The 14453-nt window shown below is 34.5% G+C and overlaps 1 protein-coding gene across 2 annotated transcripts in view; it reads right to left on the bottom strand.

Annotated features, from left to right (window-relative positions):
• Positions 1-14453, bottom strand: part of ZCWPW2 (zinc finger CW-type and PWWP domain containing 2) — a 175749-nt gene that overhangs the window by 141454 nt on the left and 19842 nt on the right. The gene's annotated exons all lie outside the window — the stretch shown is intronic.

Genomic DNA, 14453 nt, shown 5'->3' with positions numbered 1-14453 from the left:
CTAGTTTTTGTGTTAAGTGTCTGAGGTTGAATTTGAATTCAGGTCCTCCTGACTCCAGGGCCAGTGCTTTGCACCACCTAGCCGCCCCTTGTGATATACTCTTGAAGTTCCCTGTAGGTGTAGCTTTTGGCTTCACCCTACACATCATTGTCTTTCTTAAGTCTAAGGCTGACCCTTTTATCTTTCAGGAACACATTGCCTTAAACATTCTCAAATGACTGACTTTCTACATTTGGCTGTAGACTCTTCTATTACAAGGCACTATCAAATTGGTAGTCACTGCCACCAGGTCAATCACTATTGCTGATATTTATGGACTCTGCTATGGTCTGGTTGTCAGTCAGACCTCTGATGACTCTTCTGAACTCACAAGATTTCCTGGACAATTCTATCTCCAAATAATCACTCACATAAAATCTGGGAATAACAAGCACAAAGGTAAGAGAGGCTCCATGTGTTTATTGACTTATGATGGCTAGAGGTAAGGGATAATGGGTAGGAAGAGGTGCAAAAATATAGCTTGTGGTTTTTCAGCAACTCTAGCAGCTCACATCAGTTCTTGCCTTACTTGCTGGAGAAAGGAAAACAGCTGAGAGAATGGCAAATTGTTCCTTATGTATGTAAACTCAATTCCAGTTTTGTACCTCCCGAGTCACTGGTCATTATAGGTTCTTGGACAATTAAAATACTTTTAAGAAATTTTCAATTTTATTTTTTAAGCATTCATTTTTTAACTGAATTTCAAATTCTCTCCCTCCCTCCAGGCTTGCTCCTGTTTATTGAGAGGGCAAGCAATATGATACCTATTATACATATGAAGTCATACAAAAAATACTTCTATATTAGCCATGCTACAAAAATAAAAGGCAAGAAAAATAATATGCTTCAGTCTTCACTCAAAGATCATTATTTCTTTCTCTGGAAGTGGATAACATTTTTCATCATGATTCCTTTGGAATTGTGGATTGCTGTGCTGATCAGAGTAGCTTAGTCTTTCACAGCTGATCATCATTATAATATTGCCATTATTGTATAAAATGTTTTCTGGTTCTGTTCACTTCACTTTGTATCAATTCATATGTCTGCCCATTTCTTTCTGAAACATCTCCCTCATCAATCCTTACTGCACAAAAGTATTCCATCACTGTCATATACCACAACTTGTTTAGCCATTTTCCTACTGAGGGACATCCAATTTCTGATTCTTTGCCATAAGAAAAAGAGCTACTATAAATTTTTTTGTACATATAGGTTTTTGCCCCTTTTCTCTGATCTCTTTGTGATACAGACCTAGAGGTGGTATTGCTGGGTCAAACGTACATATAATTTAATAACCCTTTGGGTATAGTTCCAAATTGTTCTCCAAAATGGTTGGACCACTTCACAGATCCACTAAAAGTTTTTTGGGTTTTTTTTCCCTCATCTCCTCCAGTATCTGTCATTTTCCTTTTCTGTCATGTTAGCTAATCTGACAGGTGTGAGATGGTACATCAGAATTGTTTTAATTTGCATTTCTCTCAATTAGAATACATTTTGTCACTAATCAGTATGAGCCCTTCAGTCATATATGACTGGAAACAAGCTCTCTCTAACATGCAGTTGCTTGGACTGGAGCCAGCTAGGAACATATCTGTGTAGGATCTAAGGAAGAGACCCACACAGCAAATATCTGTATATGCTTCAAGAATTGGGCCTATATTGGCCAGTTTCTTCATTACACTATCAGTTGCCTCATTTGTAAAATGAGAAGATTGGAATAAATGATCTCTTAAACCCCCCCCCCCCAATCTAAATACATTATCCAAAGAAAATTCATGATCCTATAAAAATTCCTTTGAGCAATAAAATTCAAACATCTAACTACTATTCCATAACTAATTGTCTTCTGAATAATTTCTACAACTTCTTCAATATAAAATAATTTGGTGAACTAAACCATGAGTGTCTTGGCTATTTCATATTTATAAACACCAACCTAAAATAATATACGTGAATAAAAGTATTTTTGTGGTTCCTACATATTATTTCAAATATCATGTTCAAAGATGTTACTGAATGAAAAAGAATATGAAAATACCAAACTTATAATACAAGTGTAATAAATACATAATTTAGGTGCTTTTTTGATAATTTTTAAAATTTCATTTTAATTATCTTTAATTGGTAGTGATTTCTTCTTCCAACATGTCAGACATGAAGGCAAATTGTTTTTATCTACTGGGTCATATTTTACATTTTAAAATATTCCAGAAGCTGACTTATAAGAAATGGATTGGGCTTTTTTTCTGCTCTAGCCTATTTTTGTCTTAATGAAAACAACAATTATCTGGACTGTTCCAAAATCTAAACTACCAAAATCATACTATTAGATTATACTATACTATAATGTTGAATAGCTTCATAATTTAGGAAAAAGGATTCCGAGCTAATTCTTCAAATATAAATTCCTATCAAGAAAGGAAGAAGTAGTGTGAAATAGATGAAAAGTTAGCAGTTTTTACCTTATCACAACTAAAACAACATTGCTGAATTCCAGAATGAAGACAGAAACAAAGTAAGGATTTTCATCCTAAGCACTTCTGCAGTGGTTTCTTTGTGGCAGGAAATACCTCCCTGCACTTTTTACCAGTAAGCATTTTGATAGGCAAAAGAACCTTTGCCATATGAGAATTTTAAAAAAAATAATGAAATAAATTTAAAAATTAAATTTTATATTGCTTCAAAAATTAAAATGATAAGTATATTTTCAAATATATTAACATATTCTGGTCATACATATATATTTTAGACCCAAATTTATAATGATTTGAATTCTATAAAATGATACCCTAAAATAAATAGAAAGGGATAAGTATAAAACATTTATATCATCATTATGAAATTAAACTGATAATACACATCATTATCTGGAGACATTTAGAAACATTAATACAATCAGTCCTTTTAAGGTTACAGAAAAAAAGATTACTAATTTATGCTATTCCAAGTCCACTCTCTTTTTTTATTTAGCATAATTTGTCTCCCAAATGTATGTGGAAGGTGGGTAGATAATTGGAAAATGTTTACCAGAATTAATATTAGTGCTATAATATAATGTCGGCTTTTACACCAAATTTTACACTGTTTTTATGCCAAATTTTAAATCTGAGTCATAAACTCAAAATTCTAGAGATATTTTAATATGAGAACACTTTCAGAAAAATAACTACATAGCCTTTTTTTATAATTTTGATAAAAGAAATTTCCTGTTAAATTTCTACTTAATTAAAATAGCCTTTGAATAATCACTCACTATTCTAGGGGACCAATTTATTCTGGAAGAGTAATCAAAACTGTTAATTTAATTAATCTTTTTCATTTTAATTTTCCGTATGAAAGGAAGAATATTGTTTACTCTAAAACTTTCTGTTCTTTGCATAGTTGTATAATAATAATATTAACATTTATATAGCAATTTAAGGTTTGCAAAGCACTTTAAAAATGGTATCTCATTTTATCCTCAAAACAACCCTGAAATGTAGGTAACAATTATTATCCCCATTTTACAGGTTAGGTAACAGAGGCAGACAGATTAAATGACTTGCCCAGGATCACACAGCGACTAAGTGTCTGAGAGCAGATTTGAACTGAGGGCACATTTAATCTCAGTTCTTCCTGACTCCAAGAACTCTATCCACTATGCCAACTATTGCATTTGGCAACAACCCAAACTAGAACTAATTTCTCCAAACTATCTGGGAACATATAAATCATCAAAGGGTTTAATCATATTAAGCTGATTCAAAAATACTAAGTTAGTTTTATCAGTGAGTAGAATAGGCAGTCTCTTTAAGTATCTCTTAAGAAGCATGAGTTTAATAATCTTCAACCATTAATCACCATATGGATCATTTGATTTCATTGTGGCCATGTTTTGAATATCTATTTTTTTTAAAAAGGAGAGTATTCAGAGACAGCAAGGGTGGTGTACCCCTTCCCTAAAAAGCAATAAAGTGGTCAGAACTCAAACTAGGGACATTAGATGTCACCATAAGCTGTGCTGATCAGTAACACTTGGACAATCCCGGGTTCTGAGGATTGGGGTTCCAGAATTCTGAATATTAAAAAAAGATATTCAAGAGAGCCCAGTCCAGGAGGTGGAGGTCAGCACTGGAATCTAAGTAACCTGGGTTGAGGCCAAGCAGGGCAAACCACCCCATCCAATAATACAGTAGGGGACAGAGTCTGGCTCTGGTACAGAAGCTCTGGTAAGGCTCTGGAGATGAATACACTGAAGATAAAAATGACTATTACAAAAAATGATTGTAGATCCAGAGATTCCTAAAAACTCAACTCAGTATCATCATAAAAAAATGCAAGCAGAGACTCAAAGGTAAAAAATAAATTTTCTATAAGACTAAGTAAAACTGAGAAGAAATAAGCAAGAAATAAAATATGAAATAAAACCTCTGGGGAAAAATTATTGAAGAAGAAATAACATAAAACAGAAAGTGGTAGATCTTACCTAAGCAATGGACTCTGTGAAAACTAAAATAGACCAAGAAGAAATCAAGTTTTCATGAGACAGCAATAAATGTTAAGGGGGAAAATCAAAATACTTAAAAATTAGAAGAAAGTGTAAAGTTTCTGATATCAAAAATAACTGACCTGGAAAAACTCAAAATAATTTAAGATTCACTGGGCTCCCTAAAAAATTCTTGTAAAATTAGATTATACACAAAAATAAAAGCTGTCTGGATCTATTAGAACCAAAGTACAATGTAAATATGGAAGGAATCCACTGATCATCTCCTGAAAGAAACTCCAAAAAAGGAAAACTCTTAGGAATGTCATACTCCTATGTCTGGAAGCATCCAAAAGGAAATTTAAGAATACAGAAATCAGTTAGGATCACACAAGACGTGGTAACTGTTGATATATATGACAGGAGAGTTTAGAATACAATATTGCAAAAGCTAATTAAAAATATTACATAAGCTTAAAAAAACTGGTTTACTAGCTCTTTTGTGGTGGCTAAGAATTTAAAATCAAAGGGATGATAATCAATTGGGGAATGGCTAAACAAGCAGGATAATTTCGGAAAATCTGGGAAGACTTATATGAACTGCTACGTAATGAAGTGAACAGAACCAGGAGCCTGTTATATACAGTAACAGCAATTTTGTACAACGGAGAACTGTGAATGACTTAGTTATTATCAGCAACACAATAATCCAAGACAATCCCAAAGGACAAATGATGAAGCATATCCACCTCCAGAGAAAGAGCTGATACCGACTGAATACAAACTGAAGCATGTTAATTTTCACTTTCTTTCTTTTCTTTTATTCAAGTCTTCTTATACAAAATAACTAATATGTAAATGGTTTACATAATTGCACATGTATAACCTATATCTGATTGCTTAGTGTCTCAGGAAGGGGGGAGGGAGAGATAGAATTTGGAACTCATTTTTTTTTTTTTAAAGCAATCGGGGTTAAGTAACTTGCTCAAGGTTACACGGCCAGTTATTATTTCTGGGTGTGGTGCTGAGTATCTGAGCTCAGATTTGATCCAGGTCATCCTGACACTGGAGCCGGTCCTCTTACTCGCTGAGCCACCTGGCCGCCCCTAAGCAATTGGGGTTAAGTAACTTGCTCAAGGTTACACCGCCAGGTGTTTCTGGGTGGGTGCTAAGTGTTTGAGCCCGGGATTCGATCTCCAGGTCTTCTCAACACTGGAGCCGGTGCTCTTACTCGCTGTGCTACCTGGCCGCCCCCGGAATTTTAAAAACATCTATTTATAACCAAAAATAACTTACCCTGAAAAGTTGAGCTTGATTCAATGGTTTGATTTTAAAATGTTCCTTAATTAAAGAAATTTCAAATACTTCTGATTGATTAAAAGACCAAAGCTAAGAAGGAGCTTCAAACACAAGAGCTAAAAGAAACCTAGAAACTTAACTCACCTCACTATTTAAGTCATGCATAGATGGAGGTTGTGCTTTTTGTACTAGCTTTAATTATTAAAGTCCTGAAATAACTGCCCCCAAGACAGAAAATAGTAGAAAAATATTAAATGCAGTGAAAATGTCAGCCTCCATGAGATTATCAATATTGCTTTTAAAATATGGCATTAAAAAGCTATGAGATAACTCCAAAAGACTCATGATGGCAAGGGCTATCCACATTCAGAGAAAGAATTACAGAGTCTGAATGAAGATAGAAGCAAACTATTTGCTCTCTTTTTGTTTTGTTTCTTCTTTATTGTTGGTTATTCCATTGGTTATAATTCTTTACAACTTGACTAATGTTTAATGTGAAGGTATTTGTAGAACCTATATCAGATGGCATGCTGCCATGGGGGTGTGGGGGGGGGGGGAAGGAGAAGAGGCAGGAAAAGAAAATGTAGAGCTCAGAAGCTTGTGTAGCTGAATGCTATAAACTAAAAGTAAATAAATTTTTAAAAATATGGCATTGATCTCTGGCAAAAGACCTCCCTGGAACCAATAAAGAAGTCCTTGGGATGATCCATTCTGTGAAATGAAACCCTGATGGCAGACATACTTATGATGTCATTGATGAAATCAATAATGGTGCTATGGAAGGCCTAAATGGTTAAGAGCCACCACAAAGACTACTGAAATAAATGAATATTTGATGCCCCCCCAAAAGGGTCCTGAAGCTATTACTCAAGTAAAATTTCCAAAATATTATTAATAATATTATTATCCCAAGAGCTTGCACTGTGATGGCATAGTCTCTAGGAATCCAGAGTCAGCTCCATGCTACAAAAGAGGCATCAGAGAAGGACCTTGAAGAGGACTCCCTTGCTAGAAGAAGTATCCATATCAATGATAAAATATATCTACTGAGACATAAAAATATTACATTTTTAGAAACCATAATATTCTTCTCAGTTGTAACATCCCCTTAAGTGACAAGATAGAACAGGTAGCCGTTTAAGCTTAGTCAGCCAGAAAACAATTCTTTGGCCAAAATTCTTTTTATGTTTTTCTTTATTTACGCAGCTTGAAAAACAAAGGTCATAATTCAGATAATAAACAGGAGGTTATGATATTTTAGTTTAAATTTCTAAAAATCACAGATTAATTTTTATAATGCTACATGACTAAGACTCTACAATAAAAAGTAGATTGACACTGGGAACAAAAGGAGGCGCAATGTAAATGCAGGTGAAAGTGGAAGTCGCCTCAAATCGCGAACACTGAAGCAAGTTGCTGAACCTGATATGCTTTTTGTGATGATCACATCTGAATTTATACACCAGACATGACAAGCCGAGAATGTGGATCAGCTGGGGCTCTTCACATCAAGATCTCCAAAACAATCACTGATGGCATATCAAAGCCATCAGTTAGTGATTTCAATATTGGAAAAATACCATTTTGTCACTCTGAAGTTAAGTAGCGATGTACAAATATGTCATTTAGTTGTAATATAAAATATAATTTGGCTTTGGGCTCAAATTGAATCCAAGTTTAATAACTGCCACAAATTGTCAGAAAAGTATCTAAGTAATATCAACACTTTTGTGTTCCTTATACTAATAACACAAGATTTCAGTCTAGAATCTATATTAATGAGCACATTCTGTGGCTAATTGTCCATTTTTTGGCTATATGCTTTTTTTCTATTTTCAAATATTTTATTTTTTCCAATTACCTGAATTACCTGTAAAAAAAACAATTTTTTAACATTCTCTTTTTGGAAATTTTGAGTTCCCGATTCTCTCTCTTTCCCTCCCTCCCCCATCAATGAGAAGGCAAACAATTTGATATAGGTCATACATGTGCAGTCATGCAAAATATATTTCTACATCAGTCATGTTGTTAAAAAAAACAGACCAAAGAAAAGAAAAATATAAAAAGTTTTTTTTTAATTTTTAAAGTATGCTTATTGCTGCATTCAGACTCCATCAGTTCTTTCTCTGGAGATGGAAAGTATTTTTCATCATAAGTCTTTAAGTCATTCACAATTCTTTATCTAACAATACTGCTGTTTCTATATACAATGTTCTTCTGATTCTTTTTATTTTGTTGTTCTCCTGATTCTGCTCACTTCATTTTGCATTAATTCAGGTAAGCCTTTCCAGATTTTTCTGAAAGCATCCTGCTTATCATTTCTTATAGTACAATAATATTCCATCACAATTATATAATACAATTTGTTCAGCCACTCCCCAATTGATGGGCATTCCCTCAATTTCCAGTTCTTTGCCACCAAAAAAAAAAAAAAGATCTGCTAAAATTGTTTTTATACATAAGTCTTATTCCCTTTTTCTTTAAAAAAAAAAAACATCTTGGGAAACAGACCTAGAAGTGGTATTGCTGGATCAAAAGGCATGCAAAGTTTTAAAGTCCTTTGGGCATAGTTCCAAATTGCTCTCCAGAATGACTGGATCGGTTTACAACTCCACCAATGGTGCACATGTGTCCCGTTTTTCCATATCCCCTCCTATATGTCATATTCCGTTTCTGTCATATTAGCCAATCTGACAGGTTGTAATGGGAATGTAAATTTTTAAGATCTTCCCTGCACCTAGGTTAAGTACACCTGGAGCCTATGGTGGAAGGCTTGTTTCTCAGGAGATACTTTGTGATTGGGCAGTGGGTCAAGAAGGTTGTTACATTCTCTGAGCCAGGAGAAGGCTATATAAGCCCTGATGGGAGGCTTTGCTTTGGGGCTCACTTTGAGAAGTGCTGTGTGATTTGACCAGATGAGACTCTGGGCAGCCATTGTTGAGAGGCCCACCCTCCTCGGGCTTTGAAAACCCAGATGTTGATGCTTTCCTCTCTGGTAACTGTAATTAGGTATGGATGTATGTAATGGTTGGACAGTTTGGAAGCCTGTCTGCTGAAATGTTCTTGTAACTTATGCTTGTAACCTTTGTATATTCTGAAGTTCGGGGTGTTGATCTTTTCCCCCTGAACTAGGTAAACGATATATGTTTGATTGATTAAAGTAAGCTTGTTAATCCATTTTCAGTTGCTTTCCTTTAGCAAAGCAGATCTAAGAACCTGTGCTGGCAGCCACCCTGAGGATGCTGGGATGCTTGCTGCTACGTAGGTGTGAGGTGATATATGAGCTGTTTTAATTTGTAGTTCCCTAATCAATAGTGTTTTACAGCATGTTTTATATGACTAAAGAGAGTTTTGATTTCTTCTGAAAACTGTTAATATCTTCTGGTCATTTATCAATTGGGAAATGACTTGTATTTTTGTAAATTTGATTCAGTTCTCTACATGTTTGAGAACTAAGGCATTTATCAGAGAGACCTGCTGTGGAAAAATAAAATGTTTTCCCCAGTTTTCTGCTTCCTTCCAAATTCTGGCTGTATTGGTTTTGTTTGTGCAAAACTTTTAAATTTTAACATGATAAAAGTATTCATTTTGTATCCAGCAATGCTCTCTATCTCTTGTTTGAACATAAATTCTTCCCTTATACATAAATCTAACAGATAAACTACTCCATACTCCCCTAATTCACTTACAGTATCACCTTTTATGTCTAAAATTGTGTACCCCTTTTGATCTTATCTTGGTATACAGTGTGAAATGTTGGTCTCTAAATTGTTTCTGCCAAACTGCTTTCCAATTTTCCCAGCATTTTTTGTCAAATAATGAGTTCTTGTTACTACTATGCATTGTGTACCTAATATATTCCACCAATCCACTACTCTATTTCTTAGCCAATGCCATATGATTACCACTTTGTAATATAATTTGAAATATCATATTGCTAGGTCACCTTCCTTCACACCTTTTTTTTATCCCCTTCATAATCTTGACCTTTTTACTCTTCCAAGATGAATTTTGTTATTTTTTTCTAGATCTATAAGGTAGTTTTTAGTACTTTGGTATGGCATTGAATAACAAAATTAATTTGGGTAGAACTGTCCAATTGTTTAAATCTGACTTTATTTGTGTAAAGTGTTATATAATTGTGTTCATACAGTTACTGGGTTTGTCTTGGCAGGTAGACTCCCAAGTATTTTATATTGTCTATAGTTATTTTAAGTGAAATTTCTTCCCACCTTTTCCCACTGAACTTTGTTGGTAATATATAGAAATGATGATGATTTATGTGGGTTTGTTTTATATCCTGAAATTTTGCTAAAGTTGTTAATTATTTCAACTAGTTTTTCAGTTGACTCTCTAGGAGTCCCCAAATATACCATCATATCATCTTCAAAGAGTAATAGTTTTGTTTTCTCATTACCTATTTTTATTCCTCCAATTTCTTTTTCTCCTCTTATTGCTTTAGCTAACATTTCTAGTACAGTATCGAACAGTAGAGGTGATAATGGACACAAAGAGTCAGACATGACTCTAATGACTAAAAAACTCTCTCCTTTTACACTGTCCCTCCTCAAGAGTGATTTACTTTTTACTACTGCCTCACCCAATATGCTTTCCCTTCTATCTGCCCTTCTTTTTCTCTTCTCTCCCCCTCCTCCTCCTACTTCCCTATAGAGTAAAACAGATTTCTATACCCAACTGAGTATGTGTGTTATTCCTTCTTTCATCCAATTCCAATGAAAGTAAGGTTCAAGCATTAACTGCCACACCTCTTCATCCTCTCTTCTGCTGTAAAAGTTTTTTTAGTGCTTCTTTTTTTATGTGAGATAATCTGCCTCATTCTAACTCTCTCCCTTCTCCCACCCATTGTATTCCTCTTTCTAACCCCTTAATTTTATTTTTTTCCGATACCACCTCATTATATTAAATTCACATCCTTAGCCATTTTATATGTATATTCCTTCTAACTGCCCCAATAATCATAATATTTTTAAAAGTTACAAGTATTATTTTTCCCATATATGACCATAAACAATTTAACCTTATTAAATCTCTTATGATTTCTATTTTTGGTTTAAGCTTTTGATGCTTCTCCAGTCTCATCTTTGAAATTCAAGCTTTCTATTCAGGAATGCTTGAAAGTCCTCTATTTCATCAACTATTAATTTTTTGCCCTGCTTTCTGAACTTGATATTTTCTTTTTCACCTGATGTATTTCCATAAGCTGCCCACCACACCTGAAATATCCTTCTGCCCCCCACCCCACCTCTGTGTTTCAGGATCCTTATCTTCAAAATTCATTTGCCTCCTCCTGTGAAACTGTCTCTGATTCCTAGACCCTTCCTTGTTGTTAGTACTCTCTCCCTATTTGTATATATTTTATGTGCCCTAAATAGAACAAAAATTCTTTAAGGATGCAAACTGTTTCACTTTTATTTTTACATCTCCAGCAGAGAGTCTTGCACATAACAGGCTTTTTATTGATCATTGAATTGTATTTAATGTTTTGTTAGATTGATGTTTGTTACTTGGGAGCTAAGGATCCTTTTTAATTTTTGCAGATTCCTAGACCAAAATCAAATTCTAACATTCCCAGAGGGATGCCTGAGTTGGGGCACAAATCAAAAGAGACAACTATTAAGAAGCACACCCAACATTACATCCAATCTATTTAAGCACAGAGCTCAGGTCCTTGGCCATGTCATGTGTAAAAGTTTATTAATTTCAATTAAATTTATCTTTAATTCATTCAAATACAGTTTATATTCTATTATTATATTAGTGACATATACATCTTGAGTTTAGAGTAATCCAATTACTGAATTAAAAATAAATAGATACGTATAAGTAAATGATCTTGTTTACATATATAATAGGAGGTTGCATAAAGTACACATAGAATTTATTCTCCTGCTTTGGGCTGAATATGTGTGCTAGTTCACTGCTTGAGTGTTTGGGGGACAATGTAGCCCCAAACTACTTAGTAGGTAACAAAACACCAAAGGTGCTAATTGGTTACTGAACAGGAAAAGCCAATGACTTCCTGGATCTTTAAAAGGTTACAACTTCTCTTTAATTCTATCTTTTTTTCCCAATTGCAGGGCATGTGAGTACTCTTTCAGTCTCTCACTAGAGGGACAGGAGTGAGAGTGACTGTCTTCTTCCCATCTCAGCAGTATGGCAACCACTCCTACATGGCAGTTAGAGTAGGAGCACTCGACTAGGCCAGTTTGACTGGGGCCCTGACTGCATTTTCCATTTTGTGTTTCCTTTTCAGAGGAGGTGATCCAACATCCATCTCAAACATGGATGTATCCAGTCTTGGAGGTAATCTGTGAGTTCCGGAGGCCCTAAGTTTACATAGTGGAGCCCTAGAAGTTTCTGTCTTGGAGAAGATGATCACTGTCACAAGGAGACAAAGTCTTGGGCCTAGCTGGCCAACAGACATATGTTTTGAAAAGATTGTGCAGAAAAGAGGTAAAATGTAGCAATGTTTATCCATCATCCCAGTCATCTCTTTTTTGTTCTGAGGAGGTTCAAGTTAGCCTCTCAAGAGATTATAACAGTAACAATGTAGTAGTTCTGTTTTAAGTCTTTGCGTTAATGCACATTGGTATTTTTTTATTTGTCATTTCCTTTTTGTGTAGGAAATAAATATCTATCCTAAAATGATTCATACTGTACCATTAAATATCCTTCTACTCCCCTCTGTAAGGATACCCTAGATTTGAGTCAAAACCTAAGCTTTAAGTAATTTTCCCTGGCACTTTAAGGATGGAGTGTTAAGAAGACAGAGTATGAGAAAAGGGAGGCCAATTCCTTTTATTAGAGTCTCCTCCAAAACTGAACCTCGACTGCTGAAGACTAGTCAAGAAGACATGTCTAAGAGAAGTAGGAACTGTGCCCCCAATTCTATGAGCCTGGCAATGATTCTTAATGTTAGATATATGAAAGCAAAACATCAAAAAAAATCATTGAATCCTAGGGTTAGAAGGTGACCTTATAGGTCTTTAAAGAGCAGAAAGAGATATATGAAAAACTGCAATCTTTTTGAAAAATCATAACTAAAACTAAAGTGGACAGGCACCAAAAAGTAAATACTTTCTAAAACCTATGTTCAACAATTGGATAAATATTTATTAACTACATTACACCCATGTGCTCTATAACCATAAAAGAAAATATTGACTAAGACACAACGGAAACTTAGACCACAATGCACAAAACATGATGAGAGCAAAAATAATTACATTCTTTATGAATGTAAATGTAATTGAAAATTAAAAATTGTATTTCTGCAGCTAACAATGTTTTGCTTTTGAGCACAGAATGCTTTAGAATCTGGATCTGGTCCTCTTCATTCTTATCATTTGTGCTACACAGGCATTATTGGAAATCAAAACTGAATGATAATAGAGAAAAAGGATAAAAGTGACTTCAACAGTTCCAATATCACTTGGCATTCATTAATGACCACAGGAAATATACTCATCCTGTTAATGTTTTTAAACATCACACCATTTCCCTTTTATTTTATTTTCTCTCAGAACTCTAACATTTTCCCTTTCATATACAGGATAGAATACTTATGTGAAGAAGTAAAAGTCCTTTGAGGTAATAAAGATGTTAAGGTGTTTTACCAGGTAATTGAAAGAAACAACCCTGTGTCATAAAGAATTAATACTAAATCCAAAATCATACATAACTAATAAGCCTAGCACAGAAGAAAATTCAAGTTAAGCAAAGGACATGAGCAGACTCTGGTAGAAAGAGTCTAATAATGGGTGAAGTCATGCTAAGTTTAGGGAAGGTTTATGCCCTCAACTGTCTCTTCCCTATTAAATCCCAGAGTTTGGTCTTTTAGGTATGATGATGGTCTCTGGACCACAGCAGGGAGGAAGCCTCTCTCTGTATGTCAACAGAAGAGACTAAAGCAGAAAATTAGCTATGAAAAAAAGATTAGTAGATCAAAAGATAAAACTAAAAAAAATTAAAATCAACTGACTCTTCTACACTACAATAATTTCAATATTCTTATTGAATTAATTTAATTTAATTTAAAAGCACTTTAAAGTTTATTGTCTCTGTTTGGTTAGATATCCAATGGAAAAAAAATGCATTGCTTACCCTCAGGAAATTTACCTAAGACAATTCATTGTCCTTAACACATACCTTCCAGAAATAAGTTTGTAATCATCTTCTCATACTCTGCCCTCATCAAACTACATATAGAGTACTATGTTCAGTAATGTACAAAGTTTAATAGGGACACTGATAAGCTAGAGAGCATTCAGAGGAGGGTGACCAGGATATGGAAATGCCTTGAGTTCATGTCATAGAGGATGGGTTGAAGACCTAGAGATGTTTAGCTGGAGAACAGAGTATCATAACTCAGGAGATACAGGATTACTGTCTTGAAATATCTGAAGGGCTATCAACTGAAAGAGGAATTATACTTGTTTTGCCTGACCCCAAAGAGTAGAACCAAGGGCAATAAGAGGAAGTTGCCAATAGGCAAATATATGCTTGAATTCAGGAAAATCTTCCCAGCAATTAGACTTATCCCCAAGTGGAAGGGGTTTCCTCAAGAGGTGACAGTTTCCTTCTCATTAGAGATAATAAAGCAAAGGATGGATGATATCGTCAAGAATGT

Source organism: Petaurus breviceps, unplaced genomic scaffold, assembly GCF_028583685.1.
Source record: "Petaurus breviceps papuanus isolate PSGF00001 unplaced genomic scaffold, PetGlider_PUasm1.0 185, whole genome shotgun sequence".
NCBI lineage: Eukaryota > Metazoa > Chordata > Mammalia > Diprotodontia > Petauridae > Petaurus > Petaurus breviceps.
This window is presented reverse-complemented; position numbering and strand designations above follow the sequence as displayed.